Here is a 17,294-nt window from a genome sequence, read left to right on the forward strand (position 1 = left end):
TCATTGCCCACTTAATCCAGAATATGAAGATTTTATACAATAAAAACTTAACAGCACAGAGTAAATTAGCTCTTAGCTATTTGTGCCTGGAAACTCACTAAGTTGTCTGAATTTGGCCTCCAATTATTGCTGCATTCTGTGATAGTAAGTACAAGACTGTTCATTAGTGTCCTAATATTTCTGGTCTGGTGCCAAGGTCTTGATCAGTACCTAGCAATTGCAAAATTGGAAGGTAATTTAAAAATTATGTACTCCAAGCCTTCCACATGATATATGAGTCTGCTAATGAACAATTGACACAGCTTTAGAGAAGCAAAACTTGGTGGAGCTTCTCAAAATGTAAGACATGCATAGCTTCAACCCAGCAAGTCATCAACTCTAAACATATCTATATACATGCTTATAATATGGGCAAGGATATGTGCAGCACTGCTTAAAAGAACAAAAAAAAAAAAAAATAGAAATAAACGGAATACTTCTTAATATGGAATATTTAAATAAACAAGGTGTTGTCATACCATGAAACAGCAGGGAGTTTAATAAGATATATGGTACAGCTCATACGTATCATTACAAGTTCTCCAATACATATTAATTGTAAAAAGCAATTCACGGTATACTAAACAGAGTATGGCCCTTTTATGTAAATAAACTATGCAATGCAATTTATAAATTATGTAATATAGAGTCATACATAGACATACACAGTGTATGTGAAACATATCTATATTTCTATACATATTTTACACTTATGAAATAGATTTTGTATATATATTCCATTATATTACACATATATATATATATATATATATAACTTTAAGGAAGGTTAAATAATAAATTTTTAACAGGGATGACAACTGAGTTTGAAGACAGGGTGATGACTATGGGTATTATACTTTTTATTCTATATTCTTTTATATTTTTCATTGTATCCATAATAGCCATGTATTTATATATTACTTGAGTAACTAAAAAAATACATACAAACTGAAAAGAAACCAGAACGAATAGAAGTTATTTGCATGCTCCAAGTAACTCCACTAGTTTGTGGTAGAGCCAAAATAAGATAAAATATGAGATTTCTGGATAAAATCATCAGTGTAACAGACCTTAGCACTGAGAGGGACCCTAGGAGTTAATAACAATGGCAAACCCTTATTTAGTACTTACTGTATTCCAGGCACTGCTTTAAATGCCTCATGCATGTAAATTTATGTAATCCTCAAATAACCCTAGTAGGTAGCTGTGATTATCCCCTTGGTAAAATGTTTGCAATACAGCCACTATAATCTCCTCTCTGTATACACACCTGCAGTAATTGTGCCCTGGCACTGACTCTGAGTTGGCTTTGGTCAATGGGACAATAGCCAGTGACACCTAAGCAGATGCTTGAAAAGTGTTGCAGGTTAGAGCCTCCAGGTTCTCAGTGCTGGGGCCATTTCATGATCATGTGCTCCAGCCTAGACTAGCTTCCTGGAGGAAGAGAGAACGCGTGGAGAGAGCTGGATACCTCCCTGCTGAGCCAGCATCCCAGCTGAGGCCTCAGCCACGTGAAAGAGGCCCTCCCAGACCTCAGCCTCATGTCTGCCAGTGGGCTTTACCCCAATTTCACAGATGAGGAAACTGAGATCAAATGAAAGACATGTATGGCAGCCTTGGAGTGAGGCAAGAATCATCCAGCTGGAGACGATCCTGGGAACCCTGCATGGCTAATACTTCTGAGACAGGAATGACCTTTGTCAGCCTGAGCCAGGAAATGGGAGAAAGCATACTGGGACACAGAGGTAAACGCTCCACCTCCCCATCTCTCTAGGGAAGGTCGTCTGGTGCTTTTTCTCCAGGACATACTCTCAGCATCATACCCTCCTTGGTTCCTCTCTCAAATTCTGGGAGAATGGCAGTCCACCACCATCTGAGAACAGGGAGGGTGGGCGCAGGATCTGAGACGATCTCCCATTACATTGAGAAGTGGTATTTTTGCTGGGTTTTCTATGCTTAATCACAATGAGTTCCACTTTTAAACTAGGAAATTGAGTCTCAGAAAGGTTGTTCCATGAAGTATGTCACCAAAAAAAGAGTAGAAGAGAAGAAAATCAACTCCAGATGAATGTAATTCCACAGCCTGTACTTTTTCAGTAAACCTCTGAGCATTAGGGAATATTTATTTTTCTCAAAATTCAGTTTCTGACTTAATTTAACTTTATATCTAATTTATGATATGAAGTCCATATTCACTAACGCTTACCTTAATTAGGCTCTTTCTGTTTGTGTAAAAAACAAAGATACATGAAAGTAGGGAAGCAGAGAGAAGTGTTGGCAGCTGTGCCATCCGGCCTCATGGAGAGGGAAACACCATTACTTCAAGGTTAAGAACTACAGGTCCACTGTTTCACAGCACATCCACCTTTGTTTCTCTTTATAACTGTTTTTTGACTCTTTCTTCCTATATTCTCTTTGCTGTGGACTAAATATATGTGTCCTTCCAAAATTCATATGTTGGAACCTAGCCCCCAAGGTGATGGTGTTGGGAGGTGCGGACTTTGGGAGGTGATTAGGTTGCGAGGGTGGAGCCCCCAGGAATGGGATTCAAACCCTTATAAAAGAGACCTCAGAGAGCTCTCTCACTCTTATGCTACCATATGAGGACACAGCCAGAAGGAGCTTGTCTGCAACCCAAAAGGGAGTCCGCACCAGAACCCAACCATGCTGGCACCCCAAGCTCAGACTTCCAGCCTCCAGAACTGTGAGAAACCAATTTTTGATGTTTTGAAGTCACTCAGTCTATGGTACTTTGTTATAGAAGCCTGAACTAAGACATTCCTAATTAAAATGCCCAGTAAAAGCTTATCACTAATGCGTCGCTATCGTGTTGAGAGCTCATCAGCCATGTGACTTGGGAGAGGCAGTGGGTGGCAGAGAGTGTGGATGACATGATACTAATCACCACCTCCTGGGAGTGGGGTTGGAGAGAAGGGTTAAAGAACAACTCCTTCGAATTTATGAAAGTCCAGTGACTACAGCCTGTGGCCAGGACTGCATGGTCTACATCCAACGAAGTCCCCTCAGCCTCCCCATCTCTTCTCCTGACTCTGCTCTCCTCCTCCATCTCCTGTCTCCTCTCACCTGGCTCTGAGAGCCTCTCATTGATCTGTGGCTTCCTCATAAATCGGCCTGCCTGTCCTTGCCATGAATGCAGGAGTTATAAACGCAGAATGCTAGAGTTGAAAGCCTCTCAAAAATCATTTTGTTCTATATTATCATTTCAGAGATAAGTAAACTGAAGTCTGAAGAAAGACAGTTATTTGATATCCCTTTGGTGTCAGCAATGTCATGAGGCAGCCCTTCCAATGCTCAGCAGACTGTCCCTGAGCAACAACTAAGACAGACCCGGGATAGAGAAGGTCCAGACGAGCTTCACTACCTTTAGCGAGCAAAAGAAGCCAAAGGAGGTCCTCAAAACCAAATTCAAACCTTGGCATTGAATTATGCATGGTATTTGGAAGCCAGAGTGTCTCCCATGGAAAACTGTATTGAAAACAAGAGTGATAATGACAATAAAAATATGAATGCCTACCATGTACCAGGCACTGGGCTTGAGGCTTGAATAATGAGCACAGAAATGAAAATAATAATGTATAATGAGACAGGGAGCTAGTGTGGTAATTGGCTTACTCACATCTGCATCGGAAGTGTAAAATCTTATCTATGGCCGATTTCTTGTGAGCCCACACACACCAGATAGAAGTGTGTGTCTGTGTCTCTGTGTCTGTCCATGTGTGTATGTGTGTTTGAAACTTAAGCCAATGTGATAATTTAAGCAGCCCTACAGGTGATGCTCGATCTTTGGACTCGGTGCCCTCTCCTCCCCTCCTGCCACCTTTTCTTCCTAAGCTGCTACCTGAGGGAATCACATGACATGGAGTTTCAGTGTTGGTTCTTGGCCTGCCCAGGTTTGTGGCCACCTGATGTGCAGCTAGAATACGCAGCCGATGTCCATGGCTATCGGAATTGTGAGCCTGGCCATGTTGTCTTGTGTGTGTCCCACCTACTCCACTTTACTGGTGCTCTCACTGACGCCATAAAGCTGTTTGAAGAGTCCCAGTTGTATTTTCCATCCGGCTCTCCCCGAAAGGAAACCCCACCCCAGGCGTTGCCATGGTCACATCCTGCCTTATCACGAGGACCTTGATGTGGCCAGTGTCCCATTCCCCTGCCTTACAAGTCCCCACCTCCCGCAGGAGGTAACTTGGACTTCTGAGTCCCAGTGACTCTACTTGAGAGCTAAGACCAAGGGTCTCTTTCTGAATATCCTCATGGCTCAGCCACCTTGCTGTGATGACACTGTGCTGGGCCCTTCTGTCCCCCAAGCTTGCTCTCCTTGACCAAATGCAGGCCCCTCTGAATCCTTTTCTCTACTAGGCCTCCATCTTGGTCTATAAGGACTGCAGCCTCAGCACAAATCATTTTGTCCTGCCTCCCACCCAAACTAAGAGATCTGAACAGACTCAAGCATGTTTCTAGCAGCTCAAGACCATGTCCCCAGCATGAGTCCTGCAGTCCCCTCATTCCTGTGAGTTGCTGCCCAGGAGATCTCAGGGCTGTAAAGAATTGGCTATTTTTTTGAGGCAGGAGCCCAACTTACATAGCTTAGTTAGCAAACCCAGGTGGATTTCATGGACCAACACTCCTGCCTGCTTTTTGTTAATTTCCATTTCCCTGACCCTGCTCAGTCTTCACTCATTCACCCTCCTTACTCCCTCAGTCTACCTTTAAAACACCCAGTCACCGCTGCACAGACCAAAGATGAGCTCGGCTTACACTGGACTCTCTTATTGCAAGAGACAATAAAATCTGTCTTTATTACCCTTAACTAGTGTCCAGTATTGTTTATCTTTGACATGTTCTCCTCCTTACCCACTCCAGCCTAATAGCTAAGCTTTAAATGGAAGGTAATTTTACCAAAATGTTATCTCCATTATACATGTTTTAGGTCATTTAATTCTTACAAAAACCTTCCACGTAAGGAATACTATCCTTATTTTTCCAGATGAGGAGAGTGAGGTTGAGAGAGGATAAATCATAAAGTGACAACGCAGCTCAACTGGTAAGACCTGGATGCAAACCCAGGTAAGACCTGGATGGAAACTCTGTAACACTGTGTTTGCATGCTGTTTTCCAGGTATTAGGTAGCTGTTTAAAATCTTAATGGAAATTAACATTTACACATTGTTGTGAGCCGCTGGCTCTAATTACCAACTGGAAAGAAAGTTAAGAAGTCATCAAATCCAACCATTTTTATTCCCATTCCACCCAGATGATCCGAGAAAGCTATGGACATTTCTAAGACATGTACTGCTTCAGATTTTGCTTATGAATCTCCAAGACAGAGAGGTTAAATGTCTTCACCAATTTCTTATATGGAATGGCTTTAATTCTTTCACCAGGCTAGCCATTCTTCTGTGAATATAACTGACAGACATTATCTATGGAAAACCTAACTTCTGATCACCCAGCAGCCCCTACATACCTTTCTCCCCACACTATGCTTAGAATAATTCAACCTCATGCCATATTGATTTATTTGGAAACCACATTGCAGCATTTAAACATATTTACTTTTATGTGATCATCTAAAACTCATAAAATTTTTTCACATGTCTGATGCTAGGCCAAATCTTCCCTCTTGTCCAGTATTTCTGTAACAGGTTTTCTTCATTTAAAGTGTGGGTCTTAATATCTGGTCCAGTTTAACTGTAACTTAACTTGATTTATCCATTGCTTTGGTCAACTAATAATTTTCTTGATCCTGATCTTTTGTATTTCCTCGGATCACAATTCAAAGATGACTGGTTAAAAACCATATAGGGTTTTGCTCAATTTAAGACACCAAGTGAAAATATTCCCAGCTTCTTTGGTTGCCAGTAGAGAGACAGCTCCTACGAGACTAATTTCCAATTTCTGCACAGCTAGGAGCATAGCAACTTTATCACTTCACACCCAGATAAAGATTGCTTTGTTCTCATAGTGTGTACATTTTGCACTCAAATTTTTTTTTTACAGAGATAATGACATCAATTTGTGTTTTGTAATGAAAAATCTGTCAATGCTATGGATCAATGATACGCTATGTAAAGAAAATGTAATTAAGCAAATCCAATAGAAATTATAATAAATGTATAGCAAATTTTCCTACAAATGTGCATAATAAGTAATGTTTATCACACACTTTACATTAAATTTATTCTCTAATTTGATAAGCCAAGCAGTGTCTGATAATTTGTGTATTGATAGGTGGTATTATCTATCTCACTGTCAGAATGAAAAAATCAAGGATTATATTTATTTGCCAAATGTTTGATGTCACATAAACTAGTTAACTGTTATGTAAAAATTTCAATAGACACGGTGTTGTGATGAATTGGGAGATTGGGATTGACATATATACACTAATATGTATAAAATGGATAACTAATAAGAACCTGCTGTATAAAAAAATAAATAAAATTAAATTTAAAAAAAATAAATAAAAAATAAAAATTTCAGTGGATGAACATCTATTTCACTATGCTGAACTTAATACTCATTTAGCTCTCCCCCCAAGTGAGAAAAATTGATGAAGTTTTAAACAAACAAACAAAAAGTAATTACCGTACATGTAATTAAGAAATAACTACTCCAATTAAAATTGAATTTTCAAAAATATATAATGCTTAAAAGGTATGCATTTAAATAAAAGGGGAGACAAATGTAAAAACTAAAAAAAGGAAAAAAGATAACCAAAAGAAAGCCAGTACATGTCCCCTAATTTAAGACAAAGTAGATTTTATGGCAAGAAAGATTACTAGAAAGTAAGGAGAACATTCTAAAATAATAATAGAGTCGAATCAATAAGGACACAATAGTACTAAATGTATATGCACTTAATAATCCAGCTTCAAAGTACATAAAGCAACTGTTAATAGAATTAAAAAGAGATAACAGGAAATGCATGGTCATAACTGGAGATTTTAACAAACTTCTCTAGCCATTAAATAATGAACTACTGCCATGTTCGGCAGCATAGATGACACTCAGAAATATAATATTAAGTAAATGTAGGCAGACACAAATATGTGCATATTGTATGATTCCTTTTACATAAAGTTCAAAAATATGCAAAACTAACCTATGTTGATAGAAGTCAGGATTGTGATTGTCTTTGGGGAGGAGTGAGAAGTGACTTGGAAGCCCACATAGGGAGCTGTGGTTCCTCTTTATTTTATATTTCTCAATCTGGGTATTGTTCGCTTCATGAAAATCCACCAAGCTTCAATCTTGTGCTGTGTGCACAGTTCTGTACCTTTATTGATATTATCGTTCCATAAATAAGGCAAATTATTTAGCTCTTCTACTCTAAACCCTCAAAAATTTTCCCACACACTTTGAATAAATTTGGATATGCAGTCATTGCCTACAGTTTCCCCCTAGAGCTGGTCCCTGGGAGCCCTCAGCCCATACAATTTAGCCCTTTCTCCCTGACCTGATAATCTGTGGCCAACTTCCCATCTCATCCTCCTCACTCCCTTTGCTTCACCTTGAAAATGACAAAGCAACTCCCTCTTACAATTTTGGATTTTCTGTTTCTTCTTTCAACAAAACTCTTCTCCCAAAGATTTAATTAATTCCCCATTCAGATGGCCAGTGTTACCTTATCAGAAATGATCATCTAAAATAGAAGCCCCCTTCAATTTTTTATTTCCTTGCCCTAGTTTACTGTTTTTTTACAGAACTGTTCACTATGTAGACCTACATGGTGTGTCTAATTGTTTATATCTCCTCCCCTAGAAGGTAACCTCCATGGGGGTAGACTTGTCATATGTCTTTTTCACTGTTAATATTCTCAGAACTTGGAATACAAGAGGTATCAGTGTTGAATAACTGAGTGAATAAAGGATGTGAGTTAAATCCCATCTTTCACAGTTAGAAGTTAATGGTCAACATCTGTTTTAATATTAGGAGCATATTTAGATGTAAAGGCAACTACTAGAACTAAAATGAAATATGGTGAAAGTTTTTGAGGAGGTGCTGGAGTTGAGAGTGGTGGAGCAGGGAATTGTTGTTTATCATTACAAGAAATTTTATACTATTTACTATTAATCCAGATACATGCATCGTGTTTTTAGTATTAAAACAGAAAAAAAAAAGATATAGGATATCCGGTCCTCTGATTCTGGATTGCATTCTTTTGTAATAAACTGTACTCTCTCTTTACCAATCTGCAATCCATGGCTGAATGATTGTTTCTACTAGATGCCACTGATACTGGTGTATTTACAATACTGAGCCATTGTTAAGGCATACTAACCTTTAGTACTCCAAAGTAATTGTTAGAAACATGAGACAAAGTCTCTTGACTGGCTATGGTGGAATGTGAGAAATCCCCTGGATGATTGCTTGGTTATAATAAATAACTCTTGCTTTCAAGGCAGGTTGAAGAGGAATGAAAAGTGACCCAAGTCTCTCTCAATCTCTAGACCTCAATCCTTCTATCTACCTTCAGCTCAAACATCTGGGCAAGAAGGCAGCATCACCATCAACATACAGGAAAGCAAAAAACAATTATCTAAATTCCATGCAAAGAGGGGAGGAGTGTATCATCTACATTTTTCAGCAAAAGGGAATCCAGAATTTTTAGGTGTGCTGACTCATCATAGCAAATATTTTATTTAAATACTACTCTTAGTGTCAGTGAAAAATGGTCTACAAGTACATACATTTAGTTGGATCTTATACTAAAGGTGTCACATATAAGTACTTAAAGGAAGCTCTAATTATCTTTACCTCCCATGTATCTTCGATGATTGTTCTATAAGATGTAACAAAGTGTAACAAGGCTTTGGAAATCATTAGGTCGGAGTTCAACAGGGAAGAAAACTAAATCAATACAGATTATTTCAGACTTGTAGTTCCTTAAAGGCATATGTGTTGGGATTTTTTTCCCCTCTTTTCTGTACAACCCTAATTTTCTCCAAGCAAGAACAATCTAATTGTTCTATCAAGAAAACCTCACTGATTACAGCCACATGGTATGTCTTCTATGAATGAAAATTGCAAAGCTGTCGTGTGCTGAGGTTTTGTTTTGTGATCTCGCAAGGAGAGGGAGGTGGGTGGGTTTCATGTCCTATCACACCCTCTTCATGAAGCAGCCACAGTCCCACCGGAATCCTCCCCACCATCAACATGCAAAGCATGTCCCTACTTGGGGACCTTTGCACTTGCTTCGCATTCACTTCTCTCGGCTCTAACCCATGGCTGGGTCCATCTTTTCATTTGGGTATCTGCTTAAGAATCAAATCTTCCTCGAAGAGGCTTCTCCGGACTGCACACTCAGCTGCTCTCCATTCCTCTGCCTCATTTTATTTTCTTCTTAGCACTTAATTCTATTTGTGATTATTTTATTCATGTACTTTCTTTTGTGTTTAGTCTCCTCACTGGACTATGAACCCCACAAAGGTAGTGGCATTTCTGTCTTTTTAATCACAGCAGCACCTAGTGCATGAATAGGAGACAACAAAACCTTGCTGGGTGAGTAAATGAAGAGGTAGATTAAAAAGGAAGAAATATAACGGGTAGATGTGTCATTAGAACTGCATGCCCAATAACTAATTGTTGGAGGTGGAATGATATTCTGTATTTTTAACTATCATCCCAATTTGCAAAGTGCTTTCGTACTGATTATCTCCTTTGATTCTATCAATGATCCTTGGTGGCGGCAGAAGAGGAAGTTGCCTAAGCGTTATGTGACTTGTCCTATATTATCCAGCTGGGACGTGGTAGAGCCCAGAACCCACGGCCACCGCCCACCACCAGCATCCATTCAACTGCAGCTGCTTCTCAAAGGGGGATTTTGATCCTTTTCTGCACGAACATTCTTTGTAAGCTCTGGAAGTTTGCTTCATTACAGTAATGTCAATATTTGCACAAAACAAAACCGCTGACAAATCTATGAAAGCGTTGGTTTTAGAGGTGTTTTTTTAATCCCCTCTTTTTCTCATTGTTGCTACATGCAGTGTTGTTTTGCCAAAAAAAAAAAAAAGAAAAAAGAAAAAAAAGTTACATGGAACTAACACTTAACCTATATCAATTAAACATCTAGTTATATTTAAACATGAAGTCATTTGCACTTGAGTCAAATAATGTAGACATAAAATTTTTAAATGGATGCATTATCATTTCTCAGCACTCTAGATATTCACATGTTCATTACTGACCATTTTGGTGAAACTTGTATAAATCTGCAATATGAATGTGTTGAGCCTTCCTGGAGATTTAAAAAAAAAACAAAAACAAAAAAAACCTCACCTAACTCAGTGTAACCCGAACGTCCCACTCCAGGAGACAGCTTAGACAGTTGATGGATATGATGACAAAATGAGAAGGATTCAGGAATCAGATTTGTAGTGATTCTCTGGTGTGGTGTTTGGATTCCTAGAAAGATACTACATAAATAGAAAAGGGAATTGCTTTCAGGACCAACTAATATAAATTAGGAGATATTATTTATTTATTTGAAACACACACACACACACACACACACACACACCATGCTCAATTACAATGATTTTCATCTGACCACAGAAGGACCATGACGAGTGCCCCCTCCCCACAGTGACAGAGCATGTTTTCCTAAATCCCCCTTTCCTTTCCAGAACTGTGAGACTGACAGCAAGTTACTTAACTCTGTCCAGCAGCAGCTGTGTGGGTTTTGCATAATTAATTATTTATACCAAGGCAGACACAGTAATTAACATCCAGATGAATATGATAGTCTGATCAGAAATACTTTGCATTTCAGCCATGCCTCAAGCAAGGAACTGTCAAAACTGGACTGTTTGACAGAGTGGGGCCTGCCAACCCCCCCCACCTCCCCCCGCAGACATCTGCTCTGTAACAAAAAGAACAGACTCTCAAAGCAGTGTGGACATATATTCACTGGTTTTCATCTACAAGGAATAGTTGATTACCTGTTCACAAATCACGGTCAATTTTGTCTGGTTCCAAGATCATCACTCAGTATCTCACAGAAGGTGAATTTTAAGTGAGAAGTCTGTTTCTGTGAGTGTCAGCCCTGCAAATGCAGTCGGATATGAGACCATGATCTGTTACTCTTCAGATCTGTGAATGGAAGTGTCATGAAATGACTCTCATCCTTCCTTGGCTAGAAAACCAATAGTGCCTGTGAATTATTCTTAACAACCACACAGTTACTTGACACCATATTACATTGCCACTTGTATGGAAAATAGACATACATAATACATATATAAAAAGTTACAGATTTCTCTAGAAACGGTGGAGAAATGTCACCAACGTGCATCTGTCTCGTGTCATGCTGTGCATATTAATGCGGAGTTTCCGATATGTTTCACATTGCTTCCTGGGCGTAGTTGGATTCAGATGCTGGCTTGGTCATTTTCAATTCAAAGCAGAGTGGTTATTTCCAAAAAATATAATTACTGCCCAGGGCTGGTGATTGCGACTCTTATGATTACATGGATTAGATTATTTATAATCCAATTAATTATTTTTAAGTCAACCAGGAAATATGGATTAGGAATCATAAGACCTAGATACTACTTTTGGTTCCATCTCTTAGGACTCTTTTAACTTTGGGCCAGTCTCTTGACCATTATGAACATCTATTTCCTCGTCTGTAGAGTGGGAACAGTTATCTTGTTTATTGGTAATGTTTATGAAAGCCTTTTGAAAACTCCTGAGACTTTGGTTATAATATAAAATTATGAGAATAATTCCAGACTGCTGTAAAGGCATATTTTGTTTTGAGGGACACTGACACATAATTTACTTGTTGGTATCAGCTGACTCATTTTTAGGGTTGCTAGATTTATCAAATAAACATACAGAATGCCCAGTTAAATTTGAATTTTGGATAAACAATGAATAAAGAATTTTTCAGCATAAGTATGTCCCATGTCTTATTTGGGAAATATTTATATACAATTTGTTTGTTGTTTATCTGAAATTCAAATTTAACTGGCCATCTGTATTTAACCCATGTTCATTCTGTATTCAACACTGCTTTTTGGCTTGAATAAAATGTCACCTGAGAAGGCATGGGAGACACACACTTCCCCTCCCTGACCACAGTGTGAAGTGTGTTATGTCTTTGTACAACCAAGTATTTAGAAATACTAAGTCTTTCCTTCCACTTGTTTTTTACAGCACACCTCAATCTACCTGTGTTGTTTTAGCTAGAATGCATGTGCTGGAAATTGCAATGGTATTAAAGTGGATGTTTTATAATTTACCAAAAATAGATGCACCTATTCTTTTAATTATGCTAATTAAGAGTACTAATTAGTAAGAATGCTTAATAGAGAAATTTCTCTGTGGGCTTCATTATATATGATACCCCAGAGAACTCTTAATCTTGGAGATGGTAAAGACCATCCTGGCTGGTCTCTCCTCTGAACTAAAGATCAATAAAAAAAAAAAAAAAAAAAAACCCTAAACAATAATGCATTAGAGGAGCCAAGAATTCCAATTTTGTCAAGACTCTTATTAGCAGCTAAAATATAAATTCTACCATGAGGCATCTTTCTCTAAAAAAGAAAAGGAGGGGCAAAACATTGTATTTAAAAGAATAGGCCTGAGGAGATTTATAAACTTGTGTCTAGAAGACAGAAGGAACAAAAGAATCATTCATCTGTATAGAAATTGGACATAATTCACAAACCTAATTAATGTTGTTACCAGATTAAAATGAAAAAGAGAGAGAGATGAAATATACATTGTGGGAATAAAAGAGGTTCCCAAAGAGGTTTGAGGGAGGATTTTGCCACTTGAAAAGAAGATGGTTCAGTTCATTCGGTGACCTTGTAAGCAGAATGATCCAAGTCATATTCCAGAGAACAAAGCGTAACTACAGCATGAGCAATAAGCACGATGTCACTGGTAACTATGTTTATTACACTTGGGATTGGGGCAGGATAATAGTATGGCTTCTCAGGAGGACTTTTAATAGAATTTATCCTTATCAGTCTGGAATGATACACGGGCAAGTCTTGTGATTCTTAAGAATCAGTGTCCGGGGCTTCCCTGGTGGCGCAGTGGTTGGGAATCTGCCTGCCAATGCAGGACATACGGGCTCAAGCCCTGGTCTGGGAAGATCCCACATGCCGCGGAGCAACTAGGCCCGTGAGCCACAACTACTGAGCCTGCGCGTCTGGAGCCCGTGCTCCGCAACAAGAGAGGCCGCGAGAGTGAGAGGCCCGCGCACCGCGATGAAGAGTGGCCCCCACTCGCCGCAACTAGAGAAAGCCCTCGCGCAGAAACGAAGACCCAACACAGCCATAAATAAATAAATAAATAAATAAAATTAAAAAAAAAAAAAGAATCAGTGTCCGCCTGTCATGATCTTGGTAACATGTATTTGTAGAAAGAAGTCAAGAAGCAAACTACTTTTACTTGTAATCCTAGCCCAGATAAACCAACACCCTCCTATATCATCCCACTTTTTGTATCTCCATTTCCTTCTTTTGCAGAATGAGGCCACGTGTGATTTTCTTGGTCCATTGCCCCTCTGTAGCTCCGAACTCCTCAGTCAGGCTACATAACTGCCACTAGTAACCACCGTCCTATTCCCAAGTCCAGATCACATTCTCAACCTCAGAGAAGCAAGGAGAGTAAGGATGCCTGACAGAGAACACTGGGCCCTACCCAATACGAAGAAGACAATTTCTAACCATAAAAGGGGCAAAAAGAAAGTGTGCTACCTGAAGGAATGTTCAGTAGGATCCTCATGCAAGTTTTAGCTGACCGCTTGCTAACAGTACTATGCAGAAGTTTAGGCATTCGTTAGAGCAGCTGAACTAGATGAACCTTAAGATCTCTTCCAAATCCAAGAGTCTGAGACCCCGTCACATCTCTTTGGTTGTTGCTTCTACCGTCCAAACATGTTTTGGCCTGTACACTAACCCTAACGCTAACCCTAAACTTCAATTTACCAATAATTGCTCTGTAATTTCAGACTCCTTATTACACAAGTTCAGTTGTGGAACTCTCTGATGGCAAGAACTGGCTCGCCATTGAGAAGTTTCACGGACTTCCAGGGATCACGCAGTCCCCTCCTGCTGGAGTGGACACCTTAGACCTAGCACTTGTTGATGGTGTGCCTGAGCCCTGCACATCCCACGGTGGGGACAGAGGGCCGTAGTGGGGGGACTTTGGAATCACTGAGAGCTGGCTTCTCACTTCTGCTCCATTACTTACTGGATACGTGGCCTAAAGATCATGTCTTTTCTCTGCTAGGACTCTCAGTTCCTGCAACACAGAAAGGCATAGTCACACTACTCAGAGGGTTCTTGTGAGCACCAACAGAGCCAAGTCTAACACTTCGAGGGCACTGGGTTGATATTGATGAATTCACTTTCTATCTTTCCATGTTTGGGTTGTGTCAAGATCACTAAAACCCAGGCAAGAAAACCAAAGAATAAATTGTTTGAATATATAAACTTCAGTCCTATGACCTTTCCATACCTCTGATCCTTTGTGTTGTATTTTCATGTGAATACTGCCCTTTTAGTGTTAAGCTTCCATAGATTTGGTCCCAAATACAAATATATCCTTAAACTCTTTGGTGCCACTGCCTCTTCCAAAACTGAGTCCTGCAGTAGCAGGCGCATCTAAGAACAAACAAAATCTGTCCTTCTACTGCGTTAGCCACCTTTGCCCCTGTGAGGTGCTCCCCCCCCTTGCTTTAACGTTTCCCCTCGTGAGTCCACTTTATTGTTGAAATCCTAAACTCGGGGTCGGTACCTTGTTTTTTTAGTATTCTTATTGTTCTGGACTGGAACAATCCCATTTAGTCATTTGCAATCTGGTATAAAACAATGGATTGCAACCATTAAAAAGTAATGTTTACTATTATTTTTTTAGCTGTTTTTCTTCACTGGTATGACATTCTCACAGGCTATTTTGAGAAACACTGACCAGGAGAATAGCCATCCATGAAGCATGCTCAGTGTATAGAAATGAAAAAGATAATTGAGTGGGAATGAAAGAGTTATGAGTTTCTGAGTCACTCATCTGGTGTGTTCACAGAGCATTGTTTTCCTTATTAATTTAGGGGTATAATCTACCAAGTGCACTTCTGAGACTAAAACCTGTGATTTGGGAAACATGTGGCTAACACTCTCACACACAAATAAACACATGTGCAGTGATCGGAAATGGTGTCTGGCAGTGCTGGGAACAAGTGTGTGGAGTGCCTTGAAGCATTAAGCATTCTTGCACCATTCCTGTGGGAAACCATCTCTGTTTGCTGAGTTTTAGATTTGTTTGGTGCAGAATCATGGGTCAAAGATTCAGCTATGACCTTTCCTAAAGGAACACTTTTAGACTCCTTACTGAATTGTCTAGATGGTTTTTGCTATTCCCACCCCAAGTGACTGAAGGAAGAACAAATGATTCTTAGAAATTGTATTTTTTTGGTCTGGATAATTATACAACTAAACACAAATTCAGAAGCAGACAAAATTTTCATTGGTATTTCATCTGAATACAACAGGGAGGTTAGTAGTTCACAAACATCCTAGCAGTTAAATCTCTGTGCATATTTGTCCCCTTCTCAAATTTAGGATCTTAAGGGCCAAATTTCATATTTCCTAATTCTACACACCCATGGTGCATGGGGACAAAGTACACAGATATTAATCAACTTGTGGGTTTATGAGTTACAGACCTCACTCAATGTACTTGGATGAAATGTCAATTTCAAAAATTTATCAAATATTCCTAATATATTTTAAATGGTGTACTGAACCACAGATTTTTTTAAATTTTATCTTCAAACCAAGATCATCAAAACCAGCCAAAAATTTTGTGGAATTAACAAAGAAGCATGCAAGGAATTCAAAGGAGCTAAATGACAACAAACTTTTGGTCTACCAGAACATACTCTGAGTACAACATAGGTACAGTGCATGCACTACTTTCATACATGTGTTAACGGCATACTCTGTGCAAGGCACAGTGCTGGGCACGGGGTATGTACAATATTCCCTCATTGTGGTCCCTCTTCTCTAGACTAATATTTTTCCAATTGATGTCTTTTTTCCCAGGAGGAAAAGGACGTACTCTTAGTGATTTAATAAATATTTAAGAAAATATACTTTTTAATTACATGCTTTTATTTCATAGTAATCTGAAAGATAATAAAAGCATGTTTTGGGTCATCTCCAAGGCCATACTATAGCTAAATGGCATCACATGCTTGCAGTGGCTATGTTCACTTTGTATTTATCATCAGACTGGGGCCACTTTAAATAGCATTAATTAATGATGTTTCCTTGCATTTACGTCACACCTATTGGGAGTCAGGTACTGTTCTGACAACTTGAAATACATAAACTCATTGAAACTTCACAATAATCCCAGAACATTCAGACTACTATCATATGTTAAAGTAGAAACTGAGGCCAAGAGCTAGAATGTGACAAACTTTAGCCTGGCTGTGGAGCTCACACTCTGCTCCTGAATAAGAGCTGAGGCTCATTAGGAAAGGAAAACATGTGGAGAATAAGACATCCCATGGCACATGTTGGTGTATTTTGGTATATGATGCCTGCTATTACGTAGGCATCAAAGGTGGCTATCATTCAAACATCTATGAATATAACACACATTAATCGGTTAAAAGAAACTTTGTTCTAATAGTTTCAGAACAATAATTTGATAAAATTAAACATCTATTTATGTTTGTCTTAAATCTTAACAAATAAAGAATAAAGACAATGGCTTTAACCTGGCAAAGTGAATCTACAAAAGTCTTCAGTAAATGTCATCATTCATACCAAAATATTAAAAGGATTTACTTGAAAAGCAGGAATAAGGCAAGAATGTTTATTACTATGCTGCTTTTCAACACTGTACTGGTGGTTCTCACCAGTGCAATAGGAAAAGAAAATAATAAAATCAAAATATTATATAATATTATTATCTAATATGAATAAAGAAATAAAGATAAAGAAAAAGTCAAAGATAAAGAAAAGTCAAAAGATATCATATACAAATTATTAAATTACATTAAAAAATAGTACATTGGAAGGTGTGAATTCAATAATATATCAAGTTTCTATCAGGGAAAATAAGCTGCCCTAGGTTTAATTCAGGGAATCTGAGGCTATATTAGTTTCCTGGGGCTGCCATAACAATTTACCACAAACAAGGTGGTTTAAAGCAATTGAAATGTATTCTCTTGCAGTTCTGGAGGCTGTAAGTCCAAAATCAAATTG

Source organism: Eschrichtius robustus, chromosome 15, assembly GCF_028021215.1.
Source record: "Eschrichtius robustus isolate mEscRob2 chromosome 15, mEscRob2.pri, whole genome shotgun sequence".
NCBI lineage: Eukaryota > Metazoa > Chordata > Mammalia > Artiodactyla > Eschrichtiidae > Eschrichtius > Eschrichtius robustus.